Source organism: Plecotus auritus (assembly GCF_963455305.1).
Source record: "Plecotus auritus genome assembly, chromosome: 3".
NCBI classification, from domain to species: Eukaryota; Metazoa; Chordata; class Mammalia; order Chiroptera; family Vespertilionidae; genus Plecotus; species Plecotus auritus.
The window spans coordinates 78,558,727-78,581,689 of record NC_137772.1 but is presented as its reverse complement, the minus strand read 5'-3'; the positions used below and the strand labels follow the sequence as shown (position 1 = coordinate 78,581,689).

Below are 22,963 nucleotides of genomic sequence, written 5' to 3'. Positions count from 1 at the left end.
GATCTCCTAGGCTTTCAGTGTCCTGTATTGTAGAACTGATATTTCAGTAGAGACTTACTATGGTAAAATTCAGCATCTCAAAGGTTTAGGCAGAGAAGAGCACAGGAAGGAGGATTTCTGACCATAGGCAGCTTTGACCAACTAATTTCCAGTTCTGACATGCTGAGTTTCATCTAACTCTTAGAATGCTCTGTTATTGTCTGACAAAACCATTTTTCTTTGTACTCAGCCTATTCATTTAATCACTTGTGGGACCTGAAAAGAAATCGATGCTAAAACACCTAAACTATTATTAAATCTGTTCTATCAGTTTCAATTAAAATAGTAGTTTAGGGAACTATTTAGCTCTGAAAAGCTTGTTTCTGAAAATGTCATCTACTGGGATTACAGATGATCTATATAGACCAATTTTTTACTCTAATTTGTTAATACATGTGTTTCTTTAAGTCTTTATTTTTCATTAAAACCCCAAGAGTTTTGCTTTTTGTTTGTTTTGTTTTATTTTTGTGGAGGGGCCAGAGTTAGAGGTGAAAGAGAGGATGAACACCTCTTGTCCCATTTGAATTTCACCTTCTCTGTTGGTTGGTCTCTTTTTGATTACTGGTGCTACCACCATATTGATATCCTCTGGCCCAAGTGTATACCAAACTTCATTCTCTTTGTGTCATCTTTGAACAACTAAGGAAGGCTACAGCTTATAAAAGTCTTTTTTTTTTTTTAAATATATATTTTATTGATATTTCACAGAGAGGAAGGGAGAGGGATAGAGAGCCAGAAACATCGATGAGAGAGAAACATCGATCAGCTGCCTCCTGCACACCTCCCACTGAGGATGTGCCCGCAACCAAGGTACATGCCCTTGACCGGAATCGAACCCGGGACCTTTCAGTCCGCAGGCCGACGCTCTATCCACTGAGCCAAACCGGTCTCGGCGCTTATAAAAGTCTTTATCAGAATTTAGTACTAGAGGAGAACAACCATGGGATAGAGAAAATAAGAAGCACAATGGCAGTATGGATTATAGAGTGGTTAATGTTCTCTTGTCTTGAGGGTCCTGCCCTGTTATTCTTCATGCTGCCTTGAGATAGCTACTCTAAAAAAGTGGAACTACTTCCAGACTTTTCTTATTCCTGGCTTTTGACTCATACGCAGATGGAGAGCTTCTTTTTATATCCCATCACTTCCCAAACACATTAATGACCAAGACCAAAAAAGTCAGATTCCTGTTCTGCAATCCACCTCAGTGCTTTTCTTGTTTGTTTGGTTTCAGTTTTCTGAGAGACACACCTGTTCACAGGAGATGGCTAGTGAATGAAATCAGTGTTCAAGTAAGAGTCTTTGCAGCATCATTAATAACTATCATACCTTCACATAATACACTATTGCTTACTAGCCATACAGTAGGAGTTTATGCAAAGGATATTTCAGTATAACTCTTAGGCATACTCATAGTTATAAAGAATATTGATAGTTCTTTGTAGGGCTGTATATTAAGTACAGGATTTTAAAAATTATCTGGAATTATAAAATACTTTATCATTACCACTTTGATATAAATGTACCCTTGGAACACTGTTTTGGAAGGCATCAGAACCATTAAAATACTTTTTGGGTGAAACATAATAATAGATCATGCTGAAGAACACTAGAAGAAACCAATCGCTTTATACTTAGTTTTCAGGGGAGCTTATTGGCAACATCCTTCTATTTTGAAATATTTCTTGTTTCTTTATTTTTATTATTATTATTTTTAAAATATATTTTATTGGTTTTTTTACAGAGAGGAAGGGAGAGGGATAGAGAGTCAGAAACATCAATCAGCTGCCTCCTGCACACCTCCTACTGGGGATGTGCCCACAACCAAGGTACATGCCCTTGACCAAAATCGAACCTGGGACCTTTCAGTCTGCAGATTGACGCTCTATCCACTGAGCCAAACTGGTTAGGGCTATTTCTTGTTTCTTTAACGGGCATTTGTAACTATCTCCTTGGTTTTTATTATTTGTGAAATTATAATGTTCAAGAGCAGTAAGCCTTCTTAACCTTCTGTCTCAAAATGTGTTTATATATAGTGCCTGGTTGCTTCTATAGGTATTGTAAACTGCTAAAAATGACTGGATATTCTATTAAACTGTGCAAGTTTTCAGGTTTTAAGGTCTGTTTGCAGTGATTTTTTGTTGGATAACCTATAAATCTAGTTTCAACTGCCTGTACACTTCACTGCCTCCAGCATAAAAGGGGTATAAAAAGAAACTTGCTACCTCAGCAAGTTGAAAATAATTTTCTCCTCTAACACAGTAGCATTTGCTAAATCAAGTAAAAATTGCATAGTAACATTTCAAGAATCATAAAAATACAATTATATTACTTTTTTGGCTTATGTTTTCTCTTTTTGACAATAGAATATGGGCATTTTTTTTTTCACTTATCATGTTATAGTTAAGTTTCATCTCTCTAGAAAGTCTGACTTTTTGAAAGGTGTAGGATGTGGAAGTTGCTAAAGAACACTTTACCTCCAAATAATTTTTAGAAGAAGCATATTGCATTCCCAGCAATACAGACATTTTTATGTGAAATTGAGAAACACTTGTGAAATCATAGAATGACAAAACAAAACAAAACAAGAAACAGAGAATGTGGTAATGTGGTGGGGGTAAAAATGTGTTGTGATAATGTAAAGTATTGACAAGGGTGTCAAATCAAAGATAATGGTGGCAGAAAAGAAGCACATTAGTAATGTAGAGAATCAGGAAAGGACCACCTTGTTCTACAGCGCTGAACAGAGCCACTATGAACCTTAATAGTGTACGAGTAACCCTGTAACATCTGCTCAGTGGGTCTGAGTCTGTGCACGTGTGAGTGCTTCTCACACATATTACAGTTGTACAGCCTTTAAAGTAGAGATAAATAGCTATCTTTCATCCCTTATCTTGTTGGGTACATCTTATCTACCCGAGAAGACATCTTGTGGTGACAGGTGATTTCTTTAATGTAGTGTTACTGAAAGTATAATCTGCAACAGTAGTCAGTTATAATGCAGTATTGTCTACTGAAATACACATAGTAAATACATATTCCTCTTATGCACAAAGCACTGTGGTTTTTGTTGGGATGGTGTACAAGACAGACAGAATTTAAACATGTTATACACTGATATTTTACTTGCGGGGTGTTGGTGAAAGTAGTTAACTCACTCTTAGGAAGTCTGGAAGGTTTTCCAAAACTAATGATGTATAAGCAGAGTATGTTGAATATACCATCTGATAATAGGGTATCTTGTCTTTGTCTAGGGAAAACACACGGCAGATTCATTGATATACTTATTCAAAAAATAAGTATTGAACATTTTGTTGTGGCAGGCTGTTTCTATAGTACAATCAGATGTAGTCTTATGGGGAAAAAGGAGAAGGGACATTGTTTTCTAAGAATTTATAAAAAGGGAAATTTGATATCTTCATTGTGGTCAGGGAATGTTCCCTTAGATATGGAAGATGAGTGGAAATTAACCTAAGTAAGGGGAAAGCCAAGGTCATGCAAAGGTGGGTCCAAGATCTGAAGGTCCAGGATGGGAGGAGGGCAGTACAGAAAGGGAGTATAATGAGGTGGGGCTGGGAGAGTTTCAGGAGCTAGATCATGTAGCTCAAGCATCAGAGACCATGGTAAGTTTTGTTTTTGTTTTAGAGGCAATATAGAAGTTAGTTGAAAAGTTTTATCAGGGGAGGGTTGAAGTAGAGATGACATCATAGTTGAGTTTTTAGATATCCTCGTATTGAAGAAAGAGGATTGGAGGTGGGCAGGAGTAGATGGATGGAGTGGATGATGGTTGCGATGGAGAGCAGTAGGTTGAGTTGAGATATTTAGGAGGTAAAATGGACAGAACTTTTTGCTGGATAGGATATGGAAATGAGAGAAAAGGAAGTGTCAAGGGGTTGATTTCTAGGTTTTTGGCTTGCATATATGACTTGGTAAGATAGAGACTATTAGAAGAGGGCCACATTTTTTAGGGAGGGATCATGAATTGAAGTTGGGCATTATTTGAGAATGAGATGCCTTTGAGTCATCTAAAATAAGATGCCAGTTAGGCATTGGGAAATACTAATCTTAAACTCAGAAGAGAAGCCTGGAGATATGAATTCAGAGTTGTTTCAGTATAGCTGGTGATTGAAGCAGTGCATGGATGAGGTCAGTTAAGGCTGTACTGTCCAGTTTGGTAGACATTAGTCACATGTGGCTACTGAACACTTGAAGTGTGTCTAGTCCAAATTTAGATGTGCCATAAATGTAAAATACACACTGAGTTTGAAAGACTTAGTAGAAAAAAGGAATGTAAATAGCTCTCATTAATTTTTAAATTGTTACATATTGAAATAATGTTTTCAATATATGTAGTAAAATATATTAATAAGTTAGTTTTACCTATTTCTCTTTACTTTTTAAAATGTGACTACTAGAAAATTTAATATTACATATTTGGCTTGCATTGTATTTCTGTTAGACAACACTGATTTATGATCCAAAGACTAAGCTTTGAGTACAAATAAGCTAGATTCAAGCACTAAGGAATTTCAGCATTTTTAAATGGAGAATTAGCCTTTAATGAGCTGCCGGGAGTGAGGGGGGCGGGGGAGGAGCATTAGAATGCATTATGACAAACATAAATTTTTTTTTAAAAAGAGAAAATGGACAGGATTATTTGATTGGGTCAGTATTAGTTTGTTGACTTGCTGATATTAGAGATTCAGAGCAGTTTTTAAAACATTACTTATAAATTTAGATATCTGAAGATCCATTGTTTTAATTCCTCCCCAATCCCTCAAACTCCTTTAAATATAAAACCCAGAAGCAGCTTTTCAGAAGATACTCTGTCATGAATATAAAGTGAAGATGTTAAGAAAAATATTGTTATTTTACTAAATTCTAAGCAGGACCTTGCAAAGTTTAAAAATTAATAAAGGTAGATTTTTGTAAAATGCCTAACATGAAACATTAAAGGTAAGTATGGATGGAAAACATGCTCTGGTTAGACTCAAAACCATAAAAATCCTAGAAGGAAACACTGGCAGTAAAATCTCAGACATTTCTCTTAGCAATATTTTTTCTGATATAGCTCCTTGGGCAAGGGAAACAAACAAATATAAACAAATGGAATGACATCAAACTAAAAAGTTTTTGCACAGTAAAGGAAACCATTAACAAAATGAAAAGACAACCCACTGAATGAGAGAACACATTTGCCGATGATACCTCTGATAAGGGGTTAGTTAATATCTAAAATGTATAAAGGACTTACAAAACTCAACATCAAAAAACAGCCAATCCAATTAAAAAATGGACAAAGGACCTGAATAGACACTTCTCCAAAGAGGACATACAAATGACCAATAGACATGAAAAAATGCTCAATGTTACTAATCACAAGAGAAATGCAAATTAATGAGATATTACCTCATACCTGTCAGAATGGCTATCATCAATAAATCAACAGACAACAAGTGCTGGTGAGGATGTGGAGAAAAGGGAACCCTTGTGCACTGTTGGTGGAATGCAGACTGATGCAGCCACTGTGGAAAGTAGTATGGAGTTAGTTAAAAAATAAAAATAAAAAACAGAACTTTCTTATGACTCAGCAATTCCACTTCTGGGAGTTTATCCAAAGAAACCCAAAACACTAATTTGAAGGAATATATGCACCACTATGTTCATTGCAGTATTATTTACAATAGCCAAGCTATGGAAGCAGCCCAAGTGTTTATCAATAGATGAGTGAATAAACAGCTGTGGTACATTTATATAATGGAATATTATTTGGCCATAAAAAATAAGGAAATCTGCCCAGCCGCATGGCTCAGTGGTTGAGTGTCAACCTATGAACCTGGAGGTCATGGTTTGATTCCCATTCAGGGCATATGCCCAGGTTGTGGGCTTGATCCTGAGTGTGGTACATGCAGAAGGCAGCCGATCAGTGATTCTCATCGATGTTTCTATCTCTCCCTCTCTGAAATCAATAAAAATATATTTAAAAAATAAATAAAAAGGAAATCTTACCCTTTATGACAACATAGGTGGAATTGGAGAGTATTATGCTAAGTGAAATAAGCCAGAGAAAGACACGTACCATATGATTTCACTCATGTGGAATGGAACAAAATGAACTAGTGAGCAAATAGAGAACAGGATGATAGCAGTCGGCAGGGAGGGGGAAGGGAGAGGGGGTAGTGCTGGATGGGAGTGGTGGAGGGATTGAGCAGCAAAAAAGAAAAAGTGTGGTGATTGCCGGGGTTGGGGGAGGGAGGTGGAGGTATAGGGGAGGAAAATGATATGATGGACGGAGACTTGACTTGGGGTGGTGAATACACAATACAGTGTACAGATGATGTGTTGTAGAATTGTGCAACTGAAACCTGTATAATTTTGTTAAACAGTGTCACCCCAATAAATTTGATAAAAAGGTAAAAAAATTAATTCCCAACCTGAAGAACCAACATTACAGTGTTCAGATAAGATGAAAAATATGCTCAGGCAGCCTAACTTTGTTTAAAAAGGAAGGAAGGAAGGAAGGAAGGAAGGAAAGAAAGAAGGAAGGGAGGGAGAGAGGGAGGGACGGAAGGAGAGAAGGGGGAAGGGGGAAAGGGGGGAGGGGGGGACGGAGGAGGGGGAGGAAGAAAGGACAGACTTGCTAAATAAAGCCAATCTTTTATAATGGATTTTGAACTTGATTCAGTTTAAGTTTTGTTTTGAGAGAGAAATAGGGGTGAGTGTAAGTTTAAGAGTCCAAAAAGTTGATAGGTACTTAAGATAAAGTTAATGAAATAATTCTTTCTTTCGCCACAAATATATAGGCAGTCCTCAGGTTACATCGGACTCGATGTACGTCGTTTTGTGGTTACATTGCCATCTCCCATTTATTTATATATAAAAAAAAGGTCTGTCATTTTGACGTATGAACATATGTGCTTTATGTTTTTTATTTATTTACCACAAGTAAAGGTCAGGAATTGTTATCTTTCTTTTAAATTTTTTTTTTACTGTTTCACTTCATTACTGCTGTGTATGTGCTCCATGTGAGTGACGTAGGTGCTTATGTAGGTGGGTTCCGACTTAACGGTGAAAATTTGCGAAAATTGCCTTACATTGCGCTGTAGGAACGGATCTCCGACGTAACCTGAGGACCTACTGTATTCTAACTTTGGATCCAGAGAAATAAATGAATATGTGGCTTTTCTAGTTAGTTAAAATAGTTTGATTGATGCCTTATTGTGTAAGCTCCTGTAAGGCAAAGATCAAATCTTTCTATAATTTTTATAGTATTCCTTGCATTTAGCAGAATGCAAGATACACAGTAGACATTTAAATCATTGAAGAATGAATATTAGTGATATCTTAATTAGTGTCAGTATCTTTCATTATATTAATCTTCTCAAGGAACATGAAACTTGTTTAAGCTTTTTATTTCTGAAATGAATGTTGTCAAGTTTTAACACTTTTTTTTAATGAAAAAATGTAATCTTGGCCCTGGTTGGGTATCTCAGTTGGTTAGAGCGGTGTCTCCATATGCCAAGGTTGCAGGTTCCATCCCAGGCAGGGCACATATAAGAATCAGCCAATGAATGCATAAGTAAGTGGAACAACAAATTTATGTTTCTATCTCTTCCTCCCCACCTCCCTCCCTCTCTAAAAAAAATAGCTAAATAAAAATGTAATCTCTACAGAAATGTCAGAAATAACCTGTCACACAAAGCTTCTCTATTTATTAATATTAACTTCTAACGAATATAAACACGTGCTCATGAGTATATGTATTTAGTTAGATGTAAAATTTGAAATATAGTGGTAACATTATATTTGCTTGGAACATTGCTTCTACAGGGAGATCTAAAGAACATAGTCCATTTTTCCTGTCATAAAACACCCATAATGGTGGTGAATTTTGCTTTGTGCTGTCATTTAGGGACCCAGGTTCCTTCCATCTTACTGTCTTTTGTCCCATAATCCCTGCTACTCCAAGTGTGGTCCTTAGACCAGAAGCATTAGCATCCTGGTAGCTTGTTAGTAAAATAGAATCTCAATCTCCACCATAGGTCTACTAAATCAGCATCTGCATTTTAACAAGATTCTCCCAAAGATTCCTTTCCAAATTAAAGTTTGGGAAGCACTACGCTGGGGCATTGTCATTGTCTTCACAGTTATAGTAGAGGAGCTGCCACATCTGGGTTCAGCTAGTAGACAAGGGAAGGACAGCAGAGCCACACAATCCATTTCCTTATAGAAGTGGTGCACACATCATGTCCTTGGTTTCTAAGAACTTAGTCTCACATCTACTTGAAAGGGATACTGAGAAATGTGTTCTAGCTCAGTGATTCTCAGTGTCAGTTTTTAAAATTTCTAATTTTGTAAAAATTTTGTAAACTATAAAATCTTGCAGTAATGTCAGATTGCTCTAAACGTTTTTAAATGCTTACCTCAGTTTCTGTGCTTATCCCATCATGGAGCATTAACAAAGAGTTTGAGAATTGGCAGTGATCCATGGACCACACTTGAAGTAGTTCTCTTCTACCTGGACACATTTTAAAATTTTCACTCAGTGATATTGTTTAAATTATGGTAAAGTTGCATGAATTGATATGACTGAATAAGGTTCTTTTCATTGCCTTTAATACTTTTTTATATAATCTACTTTTAATATTCTACGTAAAAAATTATATTATTATTTTGTGGTAATCTGTGTCTGTAAAAGACTTCTCAGCTTGCAAAGCCCTCTTTCCCTAATTATACATTATTCCATAATAATAAGTAGCATGTATGAATTTACTACATCCTATATAATAAAAGCCTAATATGCAAATCAACCGAACGGCAGAATGACTGGTGGAACGACAGGTTGCTATGATGCGCATTGACCACCAGGGGGCAGATGCTCAATGCAGGAGCTGCCCCCAGCTCGCAGGCCCCAGGCCAGCCAAGGCAGGTGCCAGCAGGCACCCCCCCGCAACACCCTGCCGGTTGCCCCACAGAGGGAGGCGACTGGCAGCGGTGGCCAGCTGCTGAGCAGGCGGGGCCAGCCAGCGAGTGGTCGGGGCCAGCTGGCGAGCAGGTGGCACCGCCCCCCAATTGCCCCTCCAGTCACCTCCCACAGAGGGAGGTGACTGGCGGCAGCGGTGGGGGGTGGGGCTGGTGAGCGGGCAGTGCCAGGCCAGCCAAGGCAGGTGCGAGTGGGGCCCTCTGATCGCCCCACAGATCGCTGTTCAGGCCTAGGGACCCTACCCGTACACAAATTTCGTGCACCAGGCCTCTAGTTTGCTTATAAAAGGGGTTTGCAAACCTTAGTTTAATCATGTTGGTGGTATCTAGTATGGCGCATCAAAGAATGGTCATGCTTTTTATGAGATAATACCTTTTTAATGTATTTTAACATAATTTTAGTTATAAACTAATATGAACTAATATTAGATTACAGTTTGTGTTATGAGACTTATCTGTGCATTATTGTATTGGCCAACATTGTTTGACATGGTTTGCAATATTCCTGTCTCAACATATTTTCATGGAAAATAAAATTGAATTGGATGGTTGGTAGGCTTTTAAAATATTTTACCTTATCATAATAATTTTCATGTGTAAATTGAATTGGTAATGCTTTAAACAAAAGTATTTTTAAAAAAATGTATGATTATAGATTTCTATATATCTAAGGCATGTAGTTTCAAAGTGGAAAAAATAGGCTAATGTTTGACTGAATTTTGTTGTATTCAAGATGCTTGTTGCTGTTTTGATCTGCCTGGTATTGCCCTATAGCACCGGTTTCTTTTTCTTTGCCTAAGTTCCCAGTATATATGAACTCATCTATAATAATAAAAGCATAATATGCAAATCAACCGAACGGCCGAACAGCGGACCGACTGTCCGGATGACCTTTTGGATGAAGCTGGGGCTGTAGGGCCAAGGCAGCCAGGGCTGTGAGGGCCAAGACCCTTGCACGAATTTTGTGCATCTGGCCTCTAGGAGGTCAATAAGAAGTCAGCATTGCCAAAGAAATAACTTGCAAGCTTGAATCAATTTGTGTTTGAGATGAATAAGTGATGTGATTTTGAAGTTAAAATTTTATATTAGAACTAGAGGCCTGGTGCACATATTCATGCACAGGTGGGGTCCCTCAGGGTGGTCTGTGGATATGGGGCCCCAGCTCGCACCCCCAGCCTCCCAGCCCTGCAGCCTTGCCTGGCATCCCACCTTGGCCTGGCGCCACCCCCTCACTTGCTCCACCATCCCGCCTGCAGGGTGATTGGTTGGGGCTGGGCCCCCTGCCTGGCTCCCTTATCGCCTGGCAGCTGGGAGGCGGCCCTGCCCCCTGCCACTGCAGCTGGTTGCCATCTGCAGGGTAATTGATCAGGGCCAGGCCCCCTGCCGCCTCCGCTAGTTGCCGTCTGTGGGGCCGTTGGTCGGGGCTGGGTCCCTCAACTGGCTCCCTCAGTGCCTGGGAGCTGGGCGGCAGTCCCGCCCACCACTGCCACCACTGGTCTCTGTTTGCGGGGCATTCGGGCCCCTGCTCACACCCCCCTTGGCCTGGTGCTGCCTGCTCACCTGCTCCACCATCCTGCCGCGGTCCTGCTCTCGTTGGGACCCATTGGGGCTGGCAGTGCCTCCATTGCTGCCCGCTGCCAGCGCAGCATCGCTGACGCCACCATGTTCTGTGCTGCCCTCTGGTGGTCAGCGCACGTCCTAGTGAGCGGTCAAACTCCCGGTCTCCTGGTTGAACTCCCGGTTGAATGACCACCTGACGGGACAATTTGCATATTAGGCTTTATTATATAGGATTATTACTTAATTAGAATTACATCACAAAATTAGATTATAATGAGGGATTACTGAAAAAATGAAAATAGTTATGAAACCCCACTATGTACCCTCAATCTTCAGTTAGATTTATACCTGCTTCTTGAGAAGCAATATGGTTGGTAGTTAAAAGCATGGGCTCTGAAGTCCAACTCTCTTGAGCCAGGATCACTTGAGCACATTAACTGCTTACTGCTTCAGTTTGCTCATTTGTTAAATGGTGCCAATTGTAACACCTAACCCATGTTATAATTATGAAGATTAATGAGCTAATACACACAAAGTGCTTAGAACACTGCTTGCCATCTGTTGAGCGCCCAGTAAATATTTGCAGTTCTAACTATTGTATGTTAAGCCTGGATTCTCATAATTTATTGTTGCCAGTAAATATATTCATGCGATTTGCAAATAGGTGAATTTCTGGTATGTCACTTTTGAAAGAGTTGGTGTTATTTACTCTATTTTTGAATACCTTATATTGTCTCTAAAAGAGTTACTTTAATAAAGACATAACCTTTATATCATATACATTTTTATATCTTGCCATTTGATAATCTTATTTCTCAAATGAAAGATAAAATGGTGCATATAAGACATTTATTTCATATAATATTAGTTATTTCAATTGTACAAGAGGAATAGAAAGACATTTGAGAGAGGAAACTGTCACTATTCAGTCTCTTATTATGAATGTGAATTTAGTAAGTCTCAGAAGCAGAAGGCAGGTAATTTCACATTCTTGTTGAAATGTTGCATCCTATCTAATAAAGAGGGAATATGCAAATTGACCACCATGCCATAACAAGATGGCTGTGCCCACAGCGGAGACAGGGATTCTGTAACACAAGATGGCTGCACCCACAGCAGAGGCAGGGATTCCATAACATAAGATGGCTGCACCCACAGCGGAGGCCAAGTTCCCATAATGAGCCTTAATGAGCAATCAGCAGGGACCTGAGGCTGTGTGGTGCTGGGCTGGGGCAGGGGACCTGAGGCTGCGTCCCCCACTGCCTGGTGGGGCTTGATGGAGGATCTCAGGTTGCGTCTCCAGCACCAGGTTGGGGGACCTGAGACCATGACCACCACCATGCGGGGCTTGACGGGGGACCTCAGGCCATGCCCCCTGCCCCAGCACCAGACCGGGGGACCTCAGGCCGTGCCCCTTGCCGGGTGGGGCTTGATAGGGGACCTCAAGGCACGCCCCCCGCCCCGGCCCGGGCCGGGGGACCTCAGGCCGCACCCCCCGGCGCCGGGCCGGGGGACCTGAGGCTGTGCCCAGCACAGGCCAGAGGACCTGAGGTTGCGCCCCCCGCCCGGCAGGGCTTGATGGGGGTGGGGCCGGCTGGGTCTGGATCTCTCCCAGTGGGGGTGGGGCCGGCAGGATCTGGGTCTCATGAGATTCTGAGGTGTGTGTGGGTGAGTAGGGACTTGACTCTGGGTCCCACGGTGCGCCCCAGACTCTGACAGGAGGGAGATTTTCATATACATTACTAATCTTCTTTTATCTCTTGACACTTCTATTATAAAGGGCAAATAGCAATATTAAAATATTTCCTCTAATTCCCTTTTAATGTGCACGAATTTCGTGCACTAGGCCACTAGTTGTTAATAAGTAATTGCCTTTTATTTTTGTAAATAAGGATTTCACTTAAAGAGTAATAGATAATCCTCCTCAAATATTAAATATTTGGAGCCAATTATGTAATAGGTAAATTTATGGGATAATTAAAAATTTTAAAAGATTTTTTAATTGATTTTAGAGAGTGGGGGGAGAGAGAAATATCAATGAGAGAGGGGTTGAAGCCTGCAACCTGACCTGACCAGGAATCGAATCAGCAGCCTTTTGGGGCATGGGATGATGTCCAACCAACTGAGCCACATCAGCGAGGGTGGCACAATATAACTTTTTAAAAAATATATTTTTATTGATTTCAGAGAGGAAGGCAGAGGGAGAGAGAGATAGAAACATCACTGATGAGAAAGAATCACTGATCTCTTGCATGCCCCCCACTGGGGATCTAGCCCACACCCCTGGCATGTGCTCCGACATGGAATCGAACCACAACCTTCTGGCTCATAGGTCCGATGCTCTATCACTGAGCCACACCAGCCAGGCTGTTCCTTGTTTTTGTAAATAAAGTTTTATGGGACTTTGGCCAGACCATGCTTTTGTACTCTGGGGCAGAGTTGAGTAGTTGTGACAGATCCTATGGAAGGAAAAATCCGGCAATTGTTACTATCTGGCCCTTTACAGAAAAAGTTTGCTGATTTCTGCTCTAAGTAATTAGTGAAATATATTTATCACTTAGAAAAAACAGATTGGAATACGTACTACATACTACTTTTCCAATATTTGTCAAAAATAACTTCCCCAAACCACCTTAATCCTGGTTCTTGTTCTTATTCATAATGACTGGTATGAATGGAGCTGCCTCACAGATCAGTAAATCCTAACTATTTGATAGGAATGTGCCAGTACTTGCAATGGGGCTTCCTATCAAATATAGAGTTGTCAGGTGTTTTTGAAATGGTCTACTGATTTTAATAGAACTTTTCCATTATGTCCAAGAGCAGATAGAAATCCTTCATTGATTTCAATTGGGAATTTCTATCACACTTGGGCAACTTTTGCATTTTACAGAAAAACTAGACTACAGATAGTTTTTATCAAATCTGTACTGCTTAAGGGAGGGAAACAAAGTGGATGTGAGGTTGAAAAACCTGTTCAGTCATATCAATCCTGAGTAAAAGATAGAAGTTTGTTTTTAGAAAACAAAATACATTTGATAGCCAATCATATTGTAATTAACCTATTTATTGGTAACAAGCTGATTATTTTAGATTAGAAATTTAACTTATGGAAAAAATATAACCAGGCCTCAGTTAGACAAAGATTGGTGAAATTTAAGAGTGTTCAGAGGACTAGACTTTAAGGGTCTAGTAAAATTCAATTTTTCAATATGTATTGTCATGCTTATTCATATTTTTTCTTTTTGGATGTGTGTCCTCAAATTTGTAGAATGACCAGTCTTACCATGTGGAGATTCATAATCACTGGGACCCAATGCATACTTCTCACTTGTGACATTCTGATTATAGAAATTGCATTACTGTTTCATCAGAACTTTTACACTTCATCTACCTACTTTTGTGTCCTGGGACTATAACTACCATAGAGATAACAAACATGCTATTTAAAAAATGTAACCCAAAATGGACAAATGCCACCATTGAGAAAAATCAGGCCCTGAATTTTATCTAAATTAAACAGACCAGTGCAATCTTTATAGCTCATCCACACACTTAAATAATATATTAACTTTGAAGAATACATTCATTTTTCTGTGAAAGTTATGATTTATCCTACATATGAAATTGTGAGATGTATGCAAATAAAACTGCTTTCTTTTCCCAAATGGCCAAACTTTGTATGGATGGCTTGATGGACCTGCCCCTCCACACTCCACCTCCCACCCCCCTATCCCCACCCAGGTTCAGAGATCCATTGAAAGATTTAAATTAGGGACATGAAATTATCACATTTGCTGAATTTACAAAAATGAGTGGCTTTTATTTCAAAGATAGCTTAAGAGATCAATACTCACGCAGGCAAGGACAATTTAAAGAAAAACATTATTTAGAGACAAACTTAATCAATGAGCTGGATTTTTTTTTTTTAAGGGAAATTAAAGAAATGGGTAACTTTGGTTCAATCTTTGTGTCCTTGACTTGGCTCACCCTTAACCCCATTTAAAACTAAAATCAGTTAATACTTTTGAATCCATTACTGTTAGTGCTGGTGATTTCTAGGGCATGTGCTGGGGGAAAGGTCAATGTGGGGAAAAGGAGACATATGTAATACTTTCAACAATAAAGAATTAAAAATAAAATTCATAAGTTTGTTGGATACCTCAAAGATTGTACTTTGTAAGTTGATGAAGTAAATGGTTACTTAAAATTTAACATGATGTGATAACAACAGATAGCAAAAATGACCTACTTTATTTCACCGACTCCCTTCAATAAATAAGGTCTCTCTAATTGTAAGGATTTTTAAAGTAAGATGAGAAGTTCTCATAAATCCAGGTTTCTGAACAGTAGCAGGGACACTATTATTTTTAACTAATGAACTTTTAAGAACATATTGACAAAAAAGCAGTGATTACACCAGATGAAATACTCTCACTGTTCCCCTGATTAAGTTATTTTCCATACAGAACTATAATCCTCCTCCTCCTCTTCCTCCTCCTCCTCCTTCTCTTCCCTCCTTTCTCCTCCCCCTCCTCCTTCTTCACTCTTTAACATTTCATGTAATACTGGTTTGGTGGTGATGAACTTCTTTAGCTTTTTCTTGTCTGGGAAGCCATTTATATGTCCTTTGATTCTAAATGATAGCTTTGCTGGGTGGAGTAATCTTGGTTTTAAGTTCTTGCTTTTCATCACTTTGAATATTTCTTGCCAATCCCTTTTAGCCTGCAAAGTTTTTGTTGAGAAGTTAGCTGACAATCTTATGGGAGCTCCCTTGTAAATAACTAACTGCTATTCTCTTGCTGCTTTTAAGATTCTTTTTTTAAACTTTGACAATTTAATTATGATATGTCTTGGTGTGGGCCTCTTTGCATTTATTTGTTTGGTACTCTCTGCACTTCCTGGACTTGTATGTCTATTTCCTTCACCAGGTTAGGGAAGTTTTCCATCATTTTTTAAAAGTAGGCTTTCAAGTTCTTGCTCTCTCTCTTCTCCTTCCAGCACTCCCATGATGTGAATGTTGGTATGCTTGAAGTTGTCCCAGGCACCTCTTATACTATCTTCATTTTTTTGGATTCTTTTTTTCTCTTCTTTACTGTTCAGATTGGGTGTTTTTTGCTTCCTTATATTACAAATTGTTCCTTTGATTCTTGGCTTAATCTACTCTACTCTTGATTCCGTATAAGTTAATCTTCATTTCAGTTAGTATATATTTCATTTTTTAAAAAAAAAATTTGATTTGAGAAAGAGGAAGAGAGAGGGGTGGGGAGAGAGAAACATCCTTGTGAGAAAAAAACATTGATTTGTTGCCTCCCATATGCACCATGACTGGGGACCAAACCCACAACCTGGGTATGTGCCTTGACTAGGAATCAAACCCGCCACCTTTTGGTATATGGGGTGATGCTCCAACCAACTGAGCCACACTGGCCAGGGCTATTCTTCATTTCTGACTGGTTCTTTTTTATGATTTCCATGTTCTTTTTATGCTGTTGGAAGTTCTAAGTTCATCTACTCTTCCCATAAATTCATTGAGCACCTTTATAACCAGTGTTTTGAATTCTGCATCTGGTAGATTGCTTGTCTCTATTTTGTTTAGATCTTTTTCTAGAGTTTTGTTCTGTTCTTTCATTTGAGACATGTTTCTTTGTCTCCTCATTTTGGCAGCCTCCCTTTATTATGTATTAGATAGAGCAGTTATATGTCCAGGGCTTTGTAGAGTGACCATTTTTAGAGTAGGTGTCCTGTAGGGTCCAGTAGCATGGACCTGTTCATCAGACCTGCACCTCCCAGGTGTGCCTATCCCCTCCACTCTGTGGGCTGTGTACATCCTCCTGTTGTAGTTGAGCCTTGATTGCTTGTTGGCATGTTGATGGGAGGGATTTACCCTGAGACTTATTATCTGCAAGGACTGGCTGTGGTCACTGTGGAGGATCAGCTGTGTAGGGGCCCATAGCACAGAACAGGACTTACTTCAGTGAGGCTCTGGTGTTTGCTGAGCCTGCCCCTTGAGTGTGTTGCTTGTGGAGGTTGTTGGGTGGTGCTTATATGTGGTCTGAAGCAGTCCATCAGTTAGTTGTACTGGCTCTGGGATCTTCCAGAAGGTTCAGGCCAAGTTCTGCCGCCTGTGTTCTGCTTGGAGCCACCCGGCATGAGCTACAAAGCAATTTGCAGATGGCTGTTACTCTACTGGGCTTTGAAGAGACCAGGAGAGGCCAAGTTGTGAACCAAGGCCAGCTGCTGATAGTGCCAGGCCTGGGGCCACCTTTGCAAGAGGTATGGGGCATGCCAAAGCCAGATGCTATTGTTTGAGAGATTTTAGGAAAGTCTGAAGCATGAGCCAAGACAGACCATTTTTATGGAAAAGCCACTGGAAACAACTTGGCTGGTCCTGAAAGTTCATGGGGCAGGATCTCAGGGAATCACTAGGGCCTGGTGTACAGTGTTAGCCAAATTGATGGAGACTCAGATATGGCTCCCTCCTGCCAACTCTGTGGGAAAAGGACTCAGAAAAGGAACAATGGTCTCTGCCAGCACTTCTTTCCAGCTCTTGCCTGATACTAAACAATTTAGTTCTCCACTGTATGTCTCTGGTACCATTTGAACTGCTGTTCCAGTGCTGGAGCTCAGACAGAGTGTATCCAAGTAAGTCTTTGCTTGGGCCCTTTAAGAGGAACTCCTGTGACTCCAGCCGCCCTCTGTCTCCCTTATCCACAATCCCCACTGGATTTCACTGCCATTATTACAGAGACTTCTCTTCCTGGCACTAGAACCCTGGGCTGGAGGGCTTTGCTCCTCAGGGGTAACTCTGCAACAGAGATATCCCTCTTGATTTTTATCCACCATTAAAAAGAAGGCAAGAGCATACGATGGAATTAAGACAGTCTCTTCAATGAATGGTATTGGGAAAATTGGACAGATACATGCAAAAAAATGAAACCAGACCACCAACTTACACCATACACACACACACACACACACACAAAAAGGCTCAAAATGGATAAAGGACTTAAATGTAAGACAGGAAACCAGAAAAATCTTAAAAGAATCCATAGGCAGCAAAATATCAGACATATGTTATAGCAGTATCTTCACCGATACTGCTCCTAGGGCAGTGGTCGGCAAACTCATTAGTCAACAGAGCCAAATATCAACAGTACAACGATTGAAATTTCTTTTGAGCCAAATTTTTTAAACTTAAACTTCTTCTAACGCCACTTCTTCAAAATAGACTCGTCTAGGCAGTGGTATTTTGTGGAAGAGCCACACTCAAGGGGCCAAAGAGCTGCATGTGGCTTGCAAGCCGCAGTTTGTCGACCACAGTCCGAGGACAATGGAAACTAAGGAGAAAATAAACAAATGGGACTACATCAAAATAAAAAGCTTCTGCACAGCAAAAGAAACTATCAACAAAACAAGAAAGCCCACTGCATGGGAGAAAATATTTGCCAATGTTATTTCCGATAAGGGTTTAATCTCCAAAACTTACAGGGAACTCATACAGCCAAACACTTATAACTCATATATAAATTACACATCCCCATATTAGCCACCTCAAGATGAAAACATAACTCCCTAAATGTTAACTGGCTCTACTTCCCTAATAGTAAACATAAAAGCCACATGGCAAATATAGAAATTCAAATAGAAGTAACATAAACCTGTCTTAAATCATAAACAAAAAACTGTTTGTGGGACAGCATGGATGACAAATGGTCTGTGTAAATTTTAGAATGAGGCAGACAAAAGTTTGAAGGTGGGTTAATTTTCTCCTCTTTCTCCTGCTTCAGCTTCATCTCCTTGGGTATCCGATGTCCACAATGTCAAGTTGTCTCTCAGTAATTGCATTATTAGTGTGCTGTCTTTGTATGACTCTTCACTTAATGTATCAAGTCCAGCAATGACTTAATCAAAAGCTGTCTTTGCAAGAGAGTGGGCTTTCTCTGGGGAGTTCAGAATCTCATAATAGAACACAGAGAAGTTAAGGGCCAGACCCAATCTGATAGAATGTGTTGGTTGCGTTTCCTTTTTGCTGATTTCAAAAGTTTCTTGGTATGCTTGTTGTGACTGGTCCACAATCCCTTTCTTTTCATCCCCAGCATCAACCTCAGCCAAGTAACGGTAGTAGTCACCTTTCATTTTCGAATAGAAGACTTTGCTCTCCGCTTGTGAAGCATTGAGGATCAAGAACTTTTCTAAGAGAGACAGTACATCATTGCAGATATCTCTTAGCTGGGTCTCAATTTTTTCTCTGTATACTCAAGCCATCTGCTTTTTTTCTCAGCACCTTCTGTCCTTTGTTCAATACTTGAGATGACCCTCTAAGATGACCTACGGGCTCCTACAACATTTTTATAAGCAACTGAGAGAAGATTCCTCTCCTCATTGGATAATTCAGCTCCTTGCTCAGTTACAGAATTCATGCAGGTTGCCATGTCATCATATCGCTTAGCCTGCTCGTCCAGTTTGGCCTTCTGCACCAGCTCATTTTTATTCATGACCTGTGGCTGGAGTGGGTGGTGGCGGATGGAAGGATGGGGACTCAGCAGTCTCTGGGCGGCAGCGGCAAGGCTGAAACTCTGTCCCTAGATCTCGCTGCTCATAGGCTACAGCCATTCCGCAGACACGGGGTTTCCTCCAATCACCAGCCCCAGCAGCAGGGTCACTGCTGCAACCTTTTGCAGCAAGGATTCAGAATCTGGAGAAGGGGCCACATGCAAATGGTATACTAGATAAGAAATGTAAATTTGAAAGGCATTGGGGGAACCAGGCAGAGGCCCTTCTCTAGTGGAATGGCTCTCCAAATCTCCGGACCCATAGCTTTTTATTAACTAGAATATACATGTGCCCTTTAGCAAAGCAAACAGACATCAATGGTAAGGTTTGGTAAACAATAAAGGATTATCAGGTTAGGGCAGTGGTCGACAAACTGCAGCTTGCGAGCCACTTGCGGCTCGTGAGCCGCGGTTTGCCGCTCTGTTGACTAATGAGTTTGCCGACCACTCTGATAGGGGCTTAATCACAAGGAACAACAACAGCCTGTAATTATTGGAATCGAGAGTCTAGGTCAGTGGTCGGCAAACTCATTAGTCGACAGAGTGGCAAACGGTGGCTCACGAGCCGCATGTGGCTTGCAAGCTGCAGTTTGTCAACCACTGGGTTAGGGTATTGCCTTCAGCCATTTAGCCAGCAGCAGGTAATATTATGCTGATTCTCAGCCCTTGCTGAATATTAAAGTCCATTAGCCTTCTGATGGACTTCTCGCATTTATATGTTATCTACTTGTAGGGCACCACACGCATGATGTTGTCAAATGCTGCTATGGCAACCATTGATTGGTGCCCACAGTTCTGGGGTCCCAGTGCAACCACCGCTCCCCGCGCTAGAGGGCGAGCAGAGGAGCATGTGTCCTTGCCTGCTTCCAGCCCTCCTTCCACCCTGCTCAGCCTCTGACTTCTCCAGTCCCAAGTGTGCCGGGGCAGGAAACTCCTTCCTCCCCCTGCCCCACCACTTCCCCCTAATTCGTCTTCCCCTTGAGCCCCAGCAGCCTCCGCCAGCTCACTTAGTCTCAACCAGCAAGGAGGAAATTTCTCCCCACCTCCATCCACCCCAGCTTCCCAGGCCGGCCTGTGCCTGTGCCAGTCACTTCATTTAGAAGGGGCTCTGGTTCAGCAACATCTGGGACCTTTCATACCTCTCATCCTCTCCCTGCGGCCTGGCCCACCTTGCCCTCGGTGCTTCGCGGTGGTAACTGACCCCACGGCTGTCCAGGGGTTGGATAACGAGTGGCTCTGCACCTGGGCATTATGATCAGGACTTGGGGGGTGGTGCCAGGGCATGGTCCTGCCCAGTGAGGGGCGATGTGGCACGCTCCTCCCGGCCCACTGCTTCCCGCACCCCTCTCCGCTCCGGGCGGGCCGACCTGGGCACATGGCTCCTCCCTTCACCATTTTTATTCTTTATGCCTGTGTTCCTTCTTCCCTTTTTTGTTTCTTCTTTTTCAGCAGTCCCTTTAGCATTTCTTGCATTGCTGGCTTGGTGGTAATAAACTCCCTTAGCCCTTTTTTGTCTGTGATGTTCCTGATTTCCCCTTCAATTTTGAATGATAGCTTGCTGGGTATAGTATTCTTGGATTTAATCCCTTGCTTTGTATCACTTTGTATATTTCATTCCATTCCCTTCTGTCCTGATGTATTTCTGTTGAGAAATCAGTTGATAGTCTGATGGGAGATCCCTTGTAGGTAACTTTCTATCTCTGGCAGCCTTTAAGATTCTTTGTTGTTCATGTTTGCCAATTTAATTATGATGTGTATTGTTGTCGGTCTTTTTGGGTTCATCTTGTTTTTTGGACTCTGTGTGCTTCTTGGATTTGTGTGGCTTTTTTCTTCCCAACACCAGGGAAATTTTCTGTCATTATTTCTTCAAACAGTTCTTCTATTCCTTGCTTTGCTTCCTCTCCTGTACCCTTATTATGCAGATGTTGTTTTGTTTCCTGTTGTCCCAAAGCTCCCTTAGGCTCTCCTCCTGCTTTTTAAGTTTTTCCAGTTTCTGCTGTGCATGGGTGGCTTTTTCTACTTTGTATTCTAACTTGCTGATGCAGTCCTCAGCTTCTAGTCTACTGTTGAAACTTTCCATTGTGTTCTTTATTGTGGCTATATCATTCTTCATTTCCTCTTGATTCCTCGTCATTTCCTCTTGATTCTTACACATGTTGAATTTGTCTTCCATCCTCCTCAGCGTCCTTATAACCATTGCTCTGAATTCTTTCTCTGACAAATTGCTTGCCTTCGTTTTGTTTATTTTCTTTTCTGGTGATTCTGCCTTTTCCTTTGAATGGGGGTTGTTTCTTTGTCTCCCCATTTTTGCTGTTTATTTGCGATTGTTACTTTGTATGAGATCAAACTGCTATGCCACCCAGATCTTTTGTTTGTCTTATATAGATGTTTTGTGGGACCCTGTGGTGCAGTCTCTCTGGTCTTCTCGGCTAGGTAATCTAAGGATGCCCCCTTCTTGGGATATTTGCATTCTCTTAGTGTAATTGGGTCTTGAGTTTATTTTCCCATTCATGGCAGGAGTCTCCTCTCAGGGTGTATGGTTATGTGGCTTGCTCTCATGTTGACTGAATAGCACAAATTACAACTCGACAAGACACGACACAAAGAGAACCAAACATGAATGTACTCACGACCCCGATAACCCCAATATATGTGAACAGCAGAGAAAAGAGAATTAGAGGAGAGAAAAGAGAGCAAAAATTATATCTAGAAAATTAAAAAAGGTGAGAGAGAAAAGGAAAAGGAAGAAAAAATATATGGGGAGAAAACACCACAGAACAGTTAAACCAAAAAATGCAAACAACAAGCACCCAGAAAAAAGGGCAGGGGAAGAATCTGTAGAGGCAGAGCTTACATACAGATAGTCAGTTTAAGGAATTTAATGAATAGGATGAGGACCTTGGTTCATTTTAGAGGAGGTGGCAAGAGAATGAGTGGATAAGAAGAAAAGATGGGGAAAAAATTAGGTAGTAAATAAATAAATAAATAAAATAAGATACCATAAAATAACAATAAAAAAAAAAAAACTAGAATGAAGAAAAAGTAATGAGAAAAAATTAAAAAACAAAACAAAATAAAGAAAACTATTTCTAAAATAAAAGATAAAAATAAGTAAATAAAGTAAAATAAAAAAGTGAAGTGTTCTTCATTTCAGCTGAACTTTAATGCCCCATGGGAGCTGGTTTAAAATCCTACTCTTCTGTCTGCCATTTCTCAGTTTCCTGTTAGGTAGTCAGCACCGTGTTGAAGTTTTAAGTGATCCACCACTCTTCTGTTTGTGTCTTCTCCACAGCCTTGACTGCAAGCAGGTGGGACCAATCTTCCCACTTAGCCTGTCTGCCTGCTGTCAATCTTAATCTCTTGAGTGGCTGTTTCTGACAGGGATATAGATAGGGAGGATGCTGGCTCACTTTCTGGGACTGACTGGCCTCTATTCAACCCAGTCCCTGAGGGCTCATTGGGGCTATTCAGATTTTTTGTGTCCTTTGTACCATTCAGGGTATAGTCTGGGTGTGGCTGTATTAGCTTCCTTGAGGCTGCTGGAATGGGTTGGCTCTTAAGGAGAAAAATGCTTGCTTAGGTCCAGGGGGTCAGGAATGTCCCAGTGCCAGACTCCCGGTCACCTCTCCCCAGACCCCTTCTCCTCCACAGCCTCTTCCCAGACTCTACAAGTCCTCACCTCTTAGCCATGGGTGAGTGTTTGTATTTGAAAGACCCTATGAATGGGTTTAGCGAATAAAAGCAAAGACCAAAGAGAGGCAAAACAACTGCACCACTGCTAGTTTCTTTCCCCTGGCTCAGGCAGTGCTTTAGGCTGCCCCTCTGGGATC

The 22,963-nt window shown here is 40.8% G+C and overlaps 1 protein-coding gene and 1 pseudogene across 3 annotated transcripts in view; one reads left to right on the top strand and one right to left on the bottom strand.

Annotated features, from left to right (window-relative positions):
* Window positions 1-22,963, top strand: part of TDRD3 (tudor domain containing 3) — a 197,014-nt gene that overhangs the window by 3,145 nt on the left and 170,906 nt on the right. The window lies entirely within an intron of this gene.
* Window positions 18,319-19,076, bottom strand: LOC308245473 (14-3-3 protein zeta/delta-like; annotated as a pseudogene). The gene has a single exon. The product of its transcript is annotated as a 14-3-3 protein zeta/delta-like (transcript).